The sequence below is a fragment of the Phalangium opilio genome, unplaced genomic scaffold (assembly GCF_054372755.1).
Source record: "Phalangium opilio isolate 3A_F unplaced genomic scaffold, DU_Popi_V2 ptg000217l_1, whole genome shotgun sequence".
Taxonomy (NCBI): Eukaryota; Metazoa; Arthropoda; class Arachnida; order Opiliones; family Phalangiidae; genus Phalangium; species Phalangium opilio.
Window position 1 is genome coordinate 6,757,997 of NW_028324218.1, and position 17,827 is coordinate 6,775,823.

General features: G+C 35.6%; 1 protein-coding gene across 2 annotated transcripts in view; it reads left to right on the forward strand.

The window, feature by feature from the left end:
* Prosap (SH3 and multiple ankyrin repeat domains prosap) overlaps positions 1 to 17,827 on the forward strand; it is a 188,815-nt gene that overhangs the window by 15,648 nt on the left and 155,340 nt on the right. The window contains exon 2 of one of the 2 annotated variants that reach the window (XM_089857221.1): positions 8,831 to 8,895. The exons of the other annotated variant lie outside the window; for it this stretch is intronic. The gene's annotated coding sequence lies outside the window, so the exon portion shown is untranslated. The remainder of the gene's footprint in view (positions 1 to 8,830; positions 8,896 to 17,827) is intronic. 2 annotated transcript variants of the gene reach the window in all.

Below are 17,827 nucleotides of genomic sequence, written 5' to 3' on the forward strand. Positions count from 1 at the left end.
TACTATACGTTTGGACTGGAGATAAAGCTAGAAATGTGGCGCGAATTTATACCTTCTCCCTAATAAACTAGATATCGCTTCTTGATTAGGATAGAAGTTACATTTTCGACTGCTTAATTTATGGCAGACTTATCAAATACACCCTGTATATTAAGATACTCATGAGATCATTTGATAAAGATGGAAATGTGGCACGAATTTATACCTTCTCCCTAGTAAACTAGATATCGCTTCTTGCCCGGACGCCAAAAATGGAGATAGAAGTTACATTTTCGACTCAAAAAAGTTCCACTTCCCATAATTCCTGGCAGACGTTTTCAGAAACACCCTATCTAAAATTTTCTGAAACCTAACGTTACCTAGCCTAGCCTAGATATTTATCTCCCACATAGATATAAAGATAAATCTTCCTGTAATCTCCACGAGATGGCGTTGCAATGTCTAATATATCCTGAAATGAGATAAGAAATTCTTTATACTTACAATCATCTCATGTACTTTTTATTTTTTTTCGGGTATAAGTTATAAATCAAAGTAGTATATAGTGTAGGTCCGTTCGGTTCCGTTGTTAGCTAGCCAGCCAGTACCAGGGTATACTTGAAAGCCCCTTACACGCTTAGTACTAAATTGAAATCGTGAAATGAAACCGTACCAGAGCCTCTGTTATACAGGGTATTAATAAAAGAGTAATTTGGAACCGTAGTGCCTTGAGGTGGTTCTATGGAAAATCAATTTTGAGTTAAAAATGTAAATTCTATCACATTTTTTCTCCTCACTATTGTCACCAAAAAAAAAAGGTTTGATTGGAGTACTTTACGGTTGACCTCTAAAATTTAATTAAGAAATTGAACACACAATGCTAATTCAACTAAGGTGTCATTGGATAATCACTCTAATTCATAACAATGCAAAAATGTGATAGAAATTATGACAATTTTATGGATGGTCCCTTAAATTTTAGTAATAAACGGAGAGAAAATGCTAATTAATTAAATTGAAGGGATCATCCATGAAGCACTCCAATCTCAACTTGTAAACGGTTTCCCTAAGTTAAGAAAAATGTCATATAAGTTACATTTTCGACTCTAATTGATTTCCCATAGAACCATCGCATTGTACTTCGATCCTACTAGCTCTTTGTCACAATAGAAGCCACCCATTGGAGTGTTTTACCTCTTAATTGAATTAGCAATAATTAAATTTAAGACTTAGTCCATAAAACACTTTAATTAATCATTACTTAGTAAACGATATCTATCCATTGCAGGGGCAAAATCAGCTGGTCATAGAAGTATAGATGTTACCAGGGATAGATTTAATTTTAGAAGTAGGAATGGAGAACAGAGTAATGTGGGCGCGCGTCAAAGTCCCGGACCCCCTTCCATGGGACGGGGGGGTGTATGAAAGAAGAGGCGGGTCATAGCGACAGAGGTAAAAAGGAACTACGTATTTTTCGCCGTCTCCGTCAGCAACGTCATCAAATCGTAGTTTAAGTGAGCAGCCAATAAGATTATTTAAACTTTTCGTTACGTGTTGGAGGGAGGGGCTCTACACTGGTTGGTCTATGAGTCGGACTGAAGTGAATACTAACCGTTCTCCGTTCCTACTTCTAAAATTAAATCTATCCCTGACGTTACATTTTCGACTCAAAATTGATATTTCCCATGCATCCCACTGCATATACTTCGTTCCCATAATTACCCTACCTTCTCGGAACACCCTGTAGAGAAAACGAATCTCAGTTGGTGGGAAAACTAATTCTTTACCGCAGTGGAATCTAAAATAGATTTTTATCTCCCTTTTTTGGAAAATGATAATTTATTTCAATTTACTACAGAAATTGCCCCCTCTGTATCGAGTAAAAGGCGTTTACGAGGGCGTTTTAACGTATTTTCTCCCGTAAAAAGAATTTCAATCTCTTGCAAATGGGCGCCTCTTTAAATTTTAACGTTTTGCGGATTTTTTTCAATTTTATTTTTGTCTGGGAGAAAATTTGCACAATTTTATCCTAAAAATTTTGTTTATAAGAAAGTTATTTCAACTTGGATTTTTAACGGCAAATTTCTTTGTAGCAAAGAGACCCGGAGTTGCGTTGTTGTGACTTTACTAGCAGCCATTTTAAAAATGGAGGCGTAGTGCCGTTCAGGACTTTAAAGGAATACATACAGCAACTAAGAATCATTGCGTTCCTATTTCTCCCATGTTAATTTCTATGAATTTGGGTTTTTTGGGTATACTGGGCTTGAGAACTTACAATCCCCGTCACGCCTCATAATTCAGATGGCGTCTTGGTAACTGCGATTTCATTGGCTGGAATAGCACGGCAAGATCAGGTGCGAGCTCGAGGTGTACCGCGCAGAGAGAGAGATTAAAAATTCGCAAGGTAAAATTCGACGTACGTAATTATTAGTCTAGCTCCTCCCACAAAATTCGCAAGGTAAAATTCGACGTACGTAATTATTAGTCTAGCTCCTCCCACAAAATCCGCCTAGATATGTTGAGTGAAAATGGCTGGTTACAGAATTATTCCTATTAACTGTATGTGTTCCTACTTATATAAAGATATAGTCTACAATAGGTTAGTACAATACCGATGCTACCTCCTATTCCGATGCAATTGTCTCTGCTCGGTAGTATAAGATCAAGTTTTGAATGGTTCGAAGGGTTTTCCCCAGTTTTTATTTATAAGAAGTTTTTTGAACTGTGATTCTATACTAAGTTAATAGTGCTCATAGATATAAGAAATATAGATGTAATAACTGGGTTTTTGCGTATATTAGACAATAAGGCTGCGATATGTTAGAGAACCTGGCTTGGATCGTGGCCGTATAGCCCAAATCTTACTATATCATGCAGTTTTGTAATATGTTTCTGATGTCTATGATCATTAGAGAAAGAAAAAAAAATAGATAAAAATCAGGAGGTTAGTTTGGTTTTGAATCCCGAAGCGGAACTAACATTCGGTGTTGGTTTTTAATCCAATTGTTTGCATAAGGTAGCGGAGATATTTATTCTACTATTACAAGTTAACCAATGTGAGGACCACCCAAGATTTTTTGGAATATCTGTCTTTACCAAGTTTAGAAATTTAGTAACATCGTACTTAACTTGAAATATTTAGAATGATGAATGTGCTTTCTTTCTAGACGTGTTAGAATGTTTCTAGATTACGTATTAAAGGCGTTATAATTTTTTTAATATTTAATTTTTATTTTTATTTTTTTTGATATTTATTTTAATTTTTTTCTAATATTTTTTATTTAATTTTTTTGACGTTTTTATTTTAATTTTTTTTTGATATTTTAATATATATTTTTTTGATACTTTAATTTTAATATTTTTAATATTTTTTTGACACTTTAATTTTAATTTTTTTAATATTTTTTTGATATTCTAATTTTAATATTTTATATATTTTTTTGATATTCTAATTTTAATATTTTTAATATTTTTTTGACACTTTAATTTTAATTTTTTTAATATTTTTTTGATATTCTAATTTTCATTTTTTTTATATTTTTTTTGATATTTTAATTTTCATTTTTTTTAATATTTTTCTTTTGATATTTTAATTTTCATTTTTTTTAATATTTTTTTTGATATTTAAATTTTCATTTTTTTTAATATTTTTTTTTGATATTTAAATTTTCATTTTTTTTAATATTTTTTTTGATATTTTAATTTTCAATTTTTTTAATATTTTTTTTTTGATATTTTAATTTTAATTTTTTTAGTATTTTTTTTTGATATTTTAATTTTCATTTTTTTAATATTTTTTTGATGTTTTTCAAATATTTTTTGATTTTTTTTAAATATTTTTTGATATTTCAATTAAATTTTTACTTTTTTAATGTTTAATTTATTTTTATTTTTTATTATTATTAAATTTTTATTGCTACTTTATTTTAATATTAAATTTTTAATTTTTACTTTTTTTTAATATTAAATTTTTAATTTTTGCTTTTTTTTAATATCAAATTTTTATTTTTACTTTTTTTAATATCAAATTTTTATTTTTACATTTTTTTCATATCAAATTTTTATTTTTACATTTTTTTCATATTTATTTATAATTTTAATTTTTATTTAAAAACCATAATAATCAAGCTGATTTGCTTTGATTAATAAATAAGCAGACGTAAAGACTATAGTGCTTACAAAACGATCAAGCAAATTGAAATTTAACTATACTTCAAACGCTATTTTTCAGCGCACAACCTTATCGAACTTTAAAATTTTATTATAAATTCCATCAATTATTTCCGCACTGTTAGTCATTAAATTCTCTATTAAAATCGCTAGAATTCTTTTAAGTTTTCTGTTTGATTTAATTTCTTTTAGACAAGTCTTGATAATTCCTGTAAAAGTGAACGACCCTCGAACTCCCATGGAGTTTCAAATCATTTTTGCTCTCTCTTTCTCTCTCGAATGAAAAAAAAAAAACTAGAATACTAGAATGCGTCAATAATATTTTTACCAACTAAAAAGTATGTAATTAAAAAGACGCCTTTACTATGATGCGTCCAAATTCCAAAAGGGGCATTCTCTATAGACAGAGATAGAAATGCTGCGACGTACGTCAATTATTCTCGACAGAAGTAACTTACCTCGAAGTTACTCATAGTAAAATTCAGATGATGTAATGCAAACCGGCGTACGATGATTAAATTGATCATTGAGAATGTTCGACCAGGGATAGATTTAATTTTAGAAGTTGGAATGGAGAACGGTTAGTATTTACTTCAGTCCGACTCATAGCCCAGTATAGAGCCCCTCCCTCCAACACGTAACGAATAGTTTGAATTATCTTATTGGCTCACTTAAACTACGTTTTGATGACGTTGCTGACGGGAACGGTGAAAAAATACGCATAATTCCTTTTTACCTCTGTGGCTATGACCCGCCTCTTATTTCATACCCCTCTGTCCCGAGGAAGGGGGCCCGGGACTTTGACGCTCGCCTAGATTACGCTGTTCTCCATTCCTACTTCTAAAATCAAATCTATCCCTGATATTCACCTGAAAAGCCAACAAAAACGTTTGCAATGCTTCTGAAAGCACCCTAAACTATACCCCATTCAGACTGTATACTAAAATCTTACTTTCACGTCGGTGTAGTCGCTTTGCCGGCTTTATTTGACACCTGTCAACGACTAAGTAAAATATTCGCGGGTTTACTTGAAAATTTTCAGTTTCGTCAACCAGTGTAAAGATGGCACCACATTGTTAGACTCTTATCTTTAGCCATAGCTCACTCGGTCATGCCTTACTGACGCATGATCGAGTGAGTCACACTTAAGCAGACGATAAATTAAAAGTTTTAGCATTCTAGGCGCGGTATTAATCATTTTGTATGAGCATATTTTATTGCATACAAAAGCCATGACTCAAAAATCACAATATTCGCGACTCGTTTTAAGTCGTCTGCTCTAGCGTCAAAACAGCGAAAGAAACGTAACGACGTGACCTAAACTTAAATAACGAGGCAACTGACGGGAACGTAAGATTTTATACTACAGTCTGAATAGATCTTTAAAACTACCTTCCATATCTTAACATTATCACTTAATCAAATGCATTTGATAACTTTTCAGTTAATTAAATTTTATACCTTCTTCAACTGCTGTTTGTACATTTCTTTTATCTTTATTGTATATTAGCGGGGTTCTCCCCTGAAACTGAATTATATAAGAGTAAAAAAAAAAGAAATAATTGCTGGTAAAAATATAATTGCAAAGCCAAACTATTTCTAAAGCTATCATTGTCTTCCAAAGAGCTATGGGTGCCCTGGGGGAAGCTGGAGTTGTATCTCGTATTTCTACTCTTAGCGCTTTGTCTAGTGATTAGTTCCAGTATGGTTTTAATACTCCATTGTGTTCTTCAAATGAATATAGCGTGGGTAACAAAGTTTGGATGACGTTTTAAGCTAGTTCCGTTTTGTAATTACAAGTTTTTACTTTTTTTACAATATCCTTAACAATTAAATCCCTATCCAATTCGTGATTAGGGAAGAGGTGGTGTTCTTAGTATTTTTATCAACGGATATTCGAGGGGTGGTCCCTAAGTAACGCCCATATTGGGCCCCATACTTAATTCTTAACTAACTCTTGAATTATGATAGTAAAATGATTAGGTAGACACAGGGAATCAGGGATAGATTTAATTTTAGAAGTAGGAATGGAGAACGGTTAGTATTTACTTCAGTCCGACTCATAGACCACCCAGTATAGAGCCCCTCCCTCCCTCCAACACGTAACGAAAATTTTAAATTATCTTATTGGCTGCTCACTTAAACTACGTTTTGATGACGTTGCTGACGGGGAAGGCGAAAAATACGTAGTTCCTTTTTACCTCTGTCGCTATGACCCGCTTCTTCTTTCCCCGTCCCGTGGAAGGGGGTTCGGGACTTTGACGCGCGCTCATACCATTACTCTGTTCTCCATTCCTACTTCTAAAATTAAATCTATCCCTGATTTTGCTTACCAATTTTATTATTTCAAAATTTACATATTTATGAATTTAAAATTAAATTTCTATTGATGAGATAATTAAAATAGTGTAAATCACGCATTCGTTAACACGTTAGTTAAATTAAAATTTGTATATTACGGTTTTAATTAAATACGGAAATGGTTTTTCACTGCATTAAATTAGTGTCGACGAACTGTTAATTTTAATTGAATTTTCCTTTCTGTCTTTAGCGACACTTTTAAAAATGATCGGAGAAAATTCCTCTTTTCTTATATAATCACCTTAATAACCCTTAAAAACTGTTGTAAAATACAGAAAACCTGTTATAAGAATCAATCATGAAACTTTCGCCTGACAAAGATATTAAAAGGATCCTACAGTATAACAGTTATAAAAGACACTTGCGGTTGACTCAATAATTATTTTATTATTTTAATTGAGTGTCGTGTTTCGGTATTTTTTTTTTTTTTGATTAAATGATATCGCTGTGGTAGGGTTTTGGATTATCCATGTTTCAAATTCCAGATAATATCTTTTTCAAGATTAGTAATTTTAATTATTGTTATGATTTTTTTTTATTTAATTTTTTTTTGTTAATTTGGTGTTTTAAAGGTAAATGTACTGTGCATGTGAGAGATCTTTAATATGAGATCTTAAAAAAATATGGTTTTTCTTCTTTTTAAAAGTTCAAGAATTTGTTTTTAAACGTTCAAATACTTGTTTTTAAACGTTCAAGTACTTGTTTTTAAAAGTTCAAGTACTTGTTTTTAAAAGTTCAAGTACTTGTTTTTAAAAGTTCAAGTACTTGTTTTTAAAAGTTCAAGTACTTGTTTTTAAAAGTTCAAGTACTTGTTTTTAAAAGTTCAAGCACTTTTTTAAAAAGTACAAGTCTCCCTCGCTTTACCTCGAATCTATGACCTACCTCATTCACTTCATGACAAGCTCCAGTTTGTAACCAGTCACAAACTTATGGAACATATCTTATGAACGTAAGATAAAATTTAGTCCTGAAGAAAATTAATAATCCACTTTGGTACAAAAAAAAACCGTATCACAAAATTATGATCAAAAATTAGCATTTCAGATATAAATTTTAAAAGGCCCGTCCCAACTTATTGTCACACATAATTAAAAAATTAATACCATCCCCACAGATAAGACCATTTTCACTAATAGCCAATGGCGATTTTAAAACAAAAAGTGATAGAGTGCATGATTCTTCATGTTGAATACCAAATTCTTCCTGTTGTTTTAGTATTAGCATAACCCTATGCTGTAATACATAAGCATGGGACTGCCATAAGGGCTTATAGAGTATCGGCGTTGTCCAACTTGAACAGACTCTTGGACCATCTTTCGTTTAAAAGTTTCTCTCCTTCAAACCGCAATTGAGTGATTTTAGCCTTGGTGAAGATGGATGGCAGTAGGCTATGGTTTCATTTTCTGTCCAGGAATAAGAATCATTGTGCCCCCATAGCTCCCACTTTAATTTCTATGCGGGTTTTGTGGGTTGGGCTTGAGAACTTACTATGCGTCACGCCTTATAATAATTCTGACACCTTTCTAACTCTGTTTCATTGGTTGTTAGACACGCATAAGGCGCAAAAGGCAGCGAGATAGATTATTCATGAGGTAAAATACGTCATACATAATGATTAGTGTAGCTCCTCCCACAAAGCCCGCCTAGATACGCCTGAGAAAATTTCAACACACAACGATTCCTGTTAGCTGAATGCATTCCTGTTTTTATAAATAATTTGTGTTCATAGCAAATATCCTTTGAATCCATACTTAGGAGAGTATGATTAATTTATGATATTAGCTTAAATTCCTCAGGGCCAATAAACCCTTTGGGCTACTGTCCACTACATTAAACCACCCAGGTACATAGTATCAAGTCGGTTTTTTATTGTCTTTCTTAGACCCCCACGGAGCATACATTACAAAAACGAAAGTTTTTAATTTTCACTTTTTGTAAGCTGTGTTATAAATATTTACGTTATAAACTAGTTTTTAATAATATTTTTTTACACCCCATGGCGAGACAAGGACGAATTTTTTCACTATAGTTGTATTAATAAAAAATTCTATTATCTAAAGATTATTTTTTTTTTAATTTAATTTTTAATGAAAAATTCTTTTAGAATAAGGAAATTTTAATCAATTCGTCTATCGTTTTGTGTAACCGCGTATGAAATTGAATATGGTATGAAAATTTCTTTGAAATTTATGAAGGTTTTTGCCATATCTTAGTTCTTAGTGGGTATTATATATGTTAATTTGTGCATCTCACGAAATAATTAATTTAAAGAAATTTTCAATTATTGAACATTTGTTTTATTTTTTATATATAATTTCAGATTTACTTAAACCGAATTCCTTGTTCTGTGCCATAGACTAAAATTGTGTCACTTTGTACTTTATGGTAAGTCAAATTTCATTATGCGTTCAAAACACATAAGGCGTGATATGACGTTACCCTTTGCTAATTAGTAATTACTAATTCTGATTTGGTGGTTAAATATTTGCGTTTTGACTGTTCTATCCATTCAAAAAACAAAAATTATATTTAAATTGAGGACAATTATTATTAATTTTTAAAAAAAAAAACCTTTAATAGGGGAGCATAAATATCGCCTTCCTATCTTCCTATTAGCGGGTTTGGTTTGAAAATCTTCAGTTTCGTCATGCAGTGTCGAGATGGCGCCACCTCGTTAGCGCCTTTAGCCATAGCTCACTTGATAATGCGTTGCTGACGCATGATTAAGTTAGCTCTTCTTCAGCTGACGATCTATGAAACGTTTTAGGATTCTTGGCTGTATTTGTCCTTTTTGGATGAGCAGCTATTTTAATTACTCAAAAGTCATGGTTCAAAAATCACCATATAATATACGCGAGTAGTTTTAAGTCGTCTGCTCTTTCGTCTGAATACGGAAAATAAATTAACGAGGTGACCGACGGGAGCGTAAGATATTTTACTCTAGTCTTTAGACCCCATGGGTCGTCAGACTTCTAAGATAAACGTTACCAACTTCTGTAATACTGTTAAAACACCTTCCTGGAAATAATAACCTTCAAAAGCGATGCGTTATATCGGATTTTATCAAATTTCTCTGAACTGAAAACCGAAACGAATTTGTACTTAACGGAAATACATTACGTGAGCTATCAAAAAACGAACGATTCTATATGTATTTATGTGTAGGGGATAGGGACCCTCGTATCATATTGAGCGTGCCTGCATTTGACAGCTAGGCGGGCGTCACTGGCCTATGACGCTGACGCACTAGGGTGGTCGACGTGAGACTTACACGAAGACTTTCCCTGGAAGATCGCTAAAACTTTTAACGTTTTCCTTCCTTAAAAACCTTTTTAGAAGTTTTGGGGGCACACCGCAAAGTGCGCGTCTAGGATTATATTAAATACTTAAAGAGATTTTTAAATGTTCTCAAAGAAGTATTTTTAGTTTTCATGTTATTTTATTGCGGGTCTAGAATAGGACGTTCTCTACAGGCTTAATGGCTAAGGGTTCAACTTCGTCTCAATCTTGAGCAGAACCAGGGATAGATTTAATTTGAGCAGTAGGAATCTTGAACAAAGTAATGACGGCCCGCGTCTAAGTCCCGGACCCCTTTCCACGGGACGGGACCAGACTTAGAAATAAGGATAATTTTTAAACTAGTCCTTGGGACCAGTGACCCCCCTAGTGTCCTAAATAATAAACTGGTTGCAGGACTGGTCCCAGCCTTTGTTCTCCTATAGATTTGCAATTAATAAACTGGTCCCGAGGACCAGTTACCCCCACTTTTTGAATTAAAAAACTAGTCCAAGCAATTAATAAACTGGTCCCGAGGACCAGTTACCCCCACTTTTTGAATTAAAAAACTAGTCCAAGCAATTAATAAACTGGTTTTGGACCAGTGGACGTGTGCTATTTCTAAGTCTGGACGGGACGGGGGTATGAAAGAAGAGGCGGGTCATATCGACAGATGTAAAAAGAATTACGTATTTTTCGCCGTCCCTGTCAGCAACGTCATCAAAACGTAGTTTAAGTGAGCAGCCAATAAGATAATTAAAACTTTTCGTTACGTGTTGGAGGGAGGTGCTCTATACTGGGCTATGAGTCGGACTGAAGTAAATACTAACTTTTCTCCATTTCTACTTCTAAAATTAAATCTATCCCTGGTAGAACTAAACCACTGTGAATTTGAACCACTGGGATGACACAAAAAAAATCGATAACTGGGCCATGCGCAAAGATCCTGTCAATTGGACATGGCGTTCTGCTCGAGATCCATACTCAACCCAACATACCTTTTACTATCCCACTCTCTACTCGTTGCGCTTGACGTGTCATTAAGTATCCCTTTAAGGTGTTCAGTACTTATTGAGGAAGGCGTAAGCGTTTAAGAGGTCAAATAAAAGGTTAACGAACTGTATTTCTGTACCCGGACGGGGGGAGGGAGTAAGACAGATGTTGTAAATGAAGGTAATATTCTTTCCCCCAAGTTTTACACACTGTTTTATGATTGATATCGTTGAAGTTAACAGTAAGCTTCACTCCTATCAGAATCGGGAGTTGTACAGACATATAACGGACGTTTTTCCCAGACGCCATGACAGGTTGAGTTTTTGGGGTACGTCACTGATGAGTTCATCTGGGTGGAAAGGTTTTAATTCGGGTTTTATGGTGGTAGTACGTTTTTAGGTGAATGTCAGTGAGATAGACTGTAGATTTGCACTTGCGTGTCATTGGACCAAGGTTGGTTTGACAGAATACGTTGATTTACCGCAAGATGGCTCTTTACCGCTATTGATCTAACGCTAGGTTGCGCTAATCACCTTGACATAAGGGCATTTAACAGTTGGTATCTTCGTACACCAAATCTGTGCAGGACTCTCTGTAGAAGATCTAATTGTAGGCGAAATCCCATGCTGCCCTCTAGCAGACTATTAGGATATAACAGGGTTCAATTTTGTTTATCCTGAACCTATTTGCTGAAAAATGCAGTAAACCTTCATATTTTATGACAATGGCAGCTAGAAAGACAGCTCTATCGGCCTGCCCTGTGACATTTCTTTGTCGTATCAATCTCAGAGTTGTATAAGAAGCTCATATCGCCATCTGCTGTTTTACATACCATTCAAACATTGCGAACCTTTAACCATGTCTTTGGGCATCTTGTTATCGGTCACGTGGTCCTAATAAGCCAATGAATTGGTTCCGTTACTGGACTTCGAATTACGCTAAACAAAAAAAGGGATGGGAAGACTTTTCTTCTTCTTCTTTTGATTGATTTCACGGTGGCGAGCTTCTTAAGGGCGGTTACCGAATTCGATTTTCTTTTAAGGGGGGGCGTGGTTCGTTTCGGAAACTGTTACGAGTAGGGCTCCCTCTCGTGATCCGGCCCTGACTCGGCTTTGTAAAAGGAACTCTACCGTGTCGCTCGCTCGTGCTTGCACCACCACCAAGAAAAGGAAGTAGCAAGTTCATAAGATATGTTCCATAAGTTTTGTTAATCACTGGTTACAAACTGGAGCTTGTAATTTTGAAGTGAGTGAGGTAGGTCATAGATTCGAGGAGGTAAAGCGAGGGAGGCCTTTTGAGGCGCTGCATATCAAAGGCTTAGTACAGACTAAATAGGACCTAGATGGAAGTCCTGCAATTAACCTAGTGTAGGACTTCAATTCTCGCTTGTCGTTCTCCCTCGAACTAGATCGAGCTGTAAAGCGAGGTAGGCCTGCTGGTGAGGCGCTGCTGTCAAAGGCTTAGTACAGACTAAATAGGACCTAGATGAAGTCCCGTAAAATTAACCATCGAGTGTAGGACTTCAATTCTCGCTTGTCGTTCTCCCTCGAACTAGATCGAGCTGTAAAGCGAGGTAGGCCTGGTGAGGCGCTGCTATCAATGGCTTAGTACAGACTAAATAGGACCTAGATGGAAGTCCTGCAAAATTAACCACCGAGTGTAGGACTTCAATTCTAAGTTGCTTGTTGTTCTAGCTCGAACTAGCTCGAGCTAGAACAACAAGGTAAAGGGAGTGTCATACTTATGTAAGGAGCATATCTTATAAACTTATGAAGTATGGTATGAAAAAAAAATTGTGATCTGCAGATTACATTATATTGACAGAATGTGAGCGATGCCCTTCTCTTAAAGTTTTATAGAAAAAGGATGAGCCATTTTTTCCGCAGATGAAAGTTATTGATACCATGGGAGGGGTACCTTTCATCTTGATACATCATCAGTGCATGCATGCGCTTCTTGAAATTAAAACTGCAATAACATACAAGCTGTTACAAAAATGATGATGGCTCTTTGGGAAATCAGTTTTGAGTAGAAAATGTAATTTCTTGTGACATTTTGAATCAAGGGATACTGTTTTATGGATGCTGAGCCCTCAATTAAATTAGCACTGACTTTCAATTTATCATATTAATTTTAAGGGGTCAGCCGTAAAACTCTTCCAGTTTCAATCTTAACTTGCAAACGGTATCTCTTAGGGCTAAAGGACATAAGTGATTTTCGACTCTAAACAGGCCATAGAACCCACCATGATACTTTAGTCCAATCCTCAACTCTTTTTGTAACAACATGTATACATCAACTTTTGGTGTTTTTACTTGTTAACTTCGATGTCTTACTAGGGGTCACGTCGGCGAATGATTTGACAAACAACAAGTTGGTTGAGAAAACGAAATCTAAGCATTATTTGGTAGTAACAAGAAGTGATATCTAGTTTATTAGGGAGAAGTTATAAATTCGCCACGTTTCTAGTTTTATCTCCATTCCAAACGTTTAGTAGGTCCGGAGTTAATCCCCGCCTCTAAACTACAACCAGCATCTCATTGGCTCTTTAAAACTCACTTCAGCGCGACGCGAATGACGAAAATTACATTCATATTTTCCGACTGAGGAGAGGCGAAATAGCCCGGTGGGCCTCCTTTTACGTTCCCCCTTGTATTTTGAAAGGGGGACTGGGACTATGGCGCGCGAATACTTTGGCATCTTATACCTTCTCCCTAATAAACTAGATATCACTTCTTGGTAGTAAAAACGTTTGCTAACAAACAAACGGCATGATTATCGCGTGGTGAGCTACGGTTTCTGTGCTGGGAATTCTTAACGCTTCGTTTTGGTAGGTGCTTAAATACAATCTAGCTAATAGAAACATCTCACGCAAACTAAACATTCTTGGCCAGTGCACCTTTAGTGAACGAAAAACATCTAAATCCGTGCATGCTTCAGGTCGATTTAAACCTCTCTATAGCTTTATATTTATTTCTGTAACAATAACAACAAAATATATAGCCGAGCCTTACTACTACAAAGTAGTTTCGTAACAAGCCCATTAGTTTTATTATAACTCTTATTTTTACATCAACGTGTTTGCCTACTTTTATTATTAAACCATTATGATTTTAGCTTTTATTTTTAGCCAAATTGAAACCATGGATTATTTTTGCTTTAAACTAGAATTAATCAACCTTAAAAGAAGTAGAATAGAATTGACTTGAGCATAGAAATATACATTTTTCTACGGGAAAATATGTTCTTTTTAAGGTTATTATCTACGATAATAATAAAGGTATTAGTATAGCTATTTCGAGTTTGATTTTCATTGGACTATGGTCGTAATGAAGCTATGGTTCATTGTTTCACTTGTTGTTGAAACGTTTCTTATAATGTTATATGCCGTTTCCATAAGAATTTTTTTGCAGTATAGAGTGGTACTGAAAAGGGAGGAGATATGCGGAGACGTGACGTCAATATTGGTAGTCTAATTGGTATGGCCGGAGCTGACGACTTCCAATATGGTGGCCAAAATCCAGGGAAGAGATAGGAGGGTGTGACGTCACGAAGTAACGACTTCCAATATGGTGGCCAAAATCCAGGGAAGAGATAGGAGGGTGTGACGTCACGAAGTAACGACTTCCAATATGGTGGCCAAAATCCAGGGAAGAGATAGGAGGGTGTGACGTCACGAAGTAACGACTTCCAATATGGTGGCCAAAATCCAGGGAAGAGATAGGAGGGTGTGACGTCACGAAGTAACGACTTCCAAAATGGTGGCCAAAATCCTGGCAAGAGATAGGAGGGTGGGACGTCACGAGGTAACGACTTCCAATATGGTGGCCAAAATCCTGGCAAGAGATAGGAGGGTGGGACGTCACGAGGTAACGACTTCCAATATGGTGGCCAAAATCCTGGCAAGAGATAGGAGGGTGGGACGTCACGAGGTAACGACTTCCAATATGGTGGCCAAAATCCTGGCAAGAGATAGGAGGGTGGGACGTCACGAGGTAACGACTTCCAATATGGTGCCCAAAACCCTGTAGGAAGGAGGGTGTGACGTCACGACATAGTTCGTAGTAGCAGACTATATCGTCTGCTTGATGTACAGTGGAAAAAGACGTTATCAGTCCTAAACTAAAGTCCCGTTGTTTGAAAGCCATATCTAACGTCTTTGTTGTACGCATATACCTTATGAAGAAAACAAGGTAGTCAAACACCAGACTTTATTCAATACCCCCGCCTTTTGAAAATGGAGTCCATTACTGAACATTAGTATATGTACGTAAGAACTTGGCGATTTGTTAAATGTCAAATTTGACACATTAGCTCTGGAGAAAAGCAATTTCAAATAATCAGATTATGATACACAAAAAGTGTAACATAGTATATCGGATATAGTGACAGGGTCATGCAGACACCCACCCATGCACCCACGGACATCGAAACTCATTCATTCACACATCACCCCCAACCTAAATTTACACCCCCGTAACGGCTGGAAAAACTTCCTAAGTTTGTTAGTTCGTTCCATTTCAACTGTTCCAAACGTGTAACGATAACGACAGTCCAAATAGTTGGTAGCGTCTGAAGTACAAATTTACTTGGTGTATAACAGTCGCAGCTCGATCTATGTCTCTCCATTGCAATTTACAAGCCAGGCCATTGGCTAATTTTTATACAGGGTGTTTCGGATAAGTCTGGCATAAATTGTGTCTTGACAAAAAATTCTAGAAACGTGGCCCAACTTAAGTACAGAAATATTACACGCTGCACTTTACTTTGACATGAACCAATAATCTAAAGCATATCGTATAATAATACAGACAGAAATCTAGGGGAAAGTTCTCATTTCTAGTCCGTTTTAGGGTATATATTTTGTATGAATCACGGTATGACTGTTCTATGCATCAGGCATACATTTTAACGCTCTGATGTACACTGGGATCATTGGTAAACGTTCGGAACTATATTTTGCACCCTCTCTCATGCCCCGGGCTTAATAGCCAAGCACCAGAACACCCTAGTGCTACACTACGTCTCCCTCCGGTCATCACAAACGTATTAAATCGGGACTATTGTCAATATATAATGATTGCATGCAAGGGGGATGGTGCGTTCATATCGGTATCGGCAGAAACGGTTCCATCGAACCTTATGAAGAGTAGATTGTTTTAATTGAATTTGTACCTTGAAGTAGTGCAGTGTTGTTCGATAATTTTGCTAAATGATTTTCAAACTGATAAATCAAATTCAAAGAATTAATTGCTTATTATATAGAGAAGAAACAACGTTTCTTCTTCAAGATCCCTGGATATATTTCTGTTCTGAGATTAAGATCTCATACAGCATGTGAAATTAGGACTTGTACAAACTTGCACCAGGGATAGATTTAATTTTAGAAGTTGGAATGGAGAACGGTTAGTATTTACTTCAGTCCAACTCATAGCCCAGTATGTTTGGTTGATATCAGTGCGCCAGAGGAAGTGTTCTGTAGAAGTGGTTTGGTGGTATAGTTCTACCAGAGATAGATTTAATTTTAGAAGTAGGTATAGAGAACGGTTAGTAACTACTTCAGTACGACTCATTGCCCAGTATAGAGCCCCTCCCTCCAACACGTAACGGAAAGTTTAAATTATCTTATTGGCTCACTTAAACTACGTTTTGATGACGTTGCTGCCGGCAATGGCGAAAAATACGTAATCCCTTTTTACCTCTGTCGCTATGACCCGCCTCTTCTTTCATACCCCCCCGTCCCGTGGAAGGGGGTCCGGGACTTTGACGCGTGCCCAGATTACTCTGTTCTCCATTCCTTCGTCTAAAATTAAATCTATCCCTGCTTGGAAGCACTAGCTGGCAGCTATATTGGCTCCCAAAACATAAGTCTCTAAAAAAATAGACATGCCTGGGTAAGAACGTAAGTTTATAAGATATGTTCCATAAGTTTGACACTACCTATACTTCGTAATGCTAGACACTTACAGCTCGAGCTAGTTCGAGGGAGAACGACAAGCGAGAAATACCCAGTATTTACTTAGGATTTCTATTTGAGATAATGTGTAATTTAATAGGCCTAATTTGTTTTCGTGAACTTATTACTAGTATATAAGTTTATCATATTCGTTCAATTATTTATCAATTAAGAATGAAGTGATCTGGAAAAGGGTTAAATTTCAAATGGCTTCATTTTCTCATTTGCCGTAAAATCCCTGGACTTTCCAGCATGCAGGCGCACACAATCTTCATCTTTAATCTTCAGTTAATTGAAAATCCTGGCAACCGGACCCGTTTTAGTCAAGTATACTTAAAAATCGATTTCCTACACACAGCTAGCTAGCTAGGGCTTTGTGTTTCTCTAACTGCACATGTGACTCCAAAAACTATTCCTTCAAGGCAATGATTTGATCAGTTAGTTCCAAGATTTTCGGTGTAATTAGCTTAACATTAATGTAATTAACGTGCATTCATCTGTAGTACAGAGATTTTAAACCAAGTTAACTAGAAATTACCTTCAAATGATGCTAACACATTTATTTGTCAGTTTCATAGAAACAATTACTGTTGTTGGCATCGTTATATAGACCTTTTTCGCATATTCTGCGCATGACACATAATCTATGTATGTATCTCACAGGAAATTCACAGAGCAGAAGGTCAGTTAGACTTCTTGTGGCTTATTCGCCAAAATCTTTTACACCTGATTACTGATTTCTGAGTTTTTATGTTATTTCCGATGATTACTGAACGATTTCCTTGATTTCCGTGATTACGATTATTTTCCGTGATTTACATAATCTTTACACTGATTTCCCGTTATTGTGGCAGATTACTTGTGATTTCTGTTTGAATTCCAATGAATTCAGGTGATTCTTTTTGGTGAATGCCGTGATTAGCATTGGATTCTTCGTAAATTTCGATGAATGCAGTGATTATTTCTATTTCAACTGATTACGATTTTTATTTTGGATTTTTGAATTCTTCCGTTGATTATGTGTGATTATTTCACAAAAGGTGTGATTACCGAGGTGATTACAAAAGATTACTAGTAAATCATGTGATTATT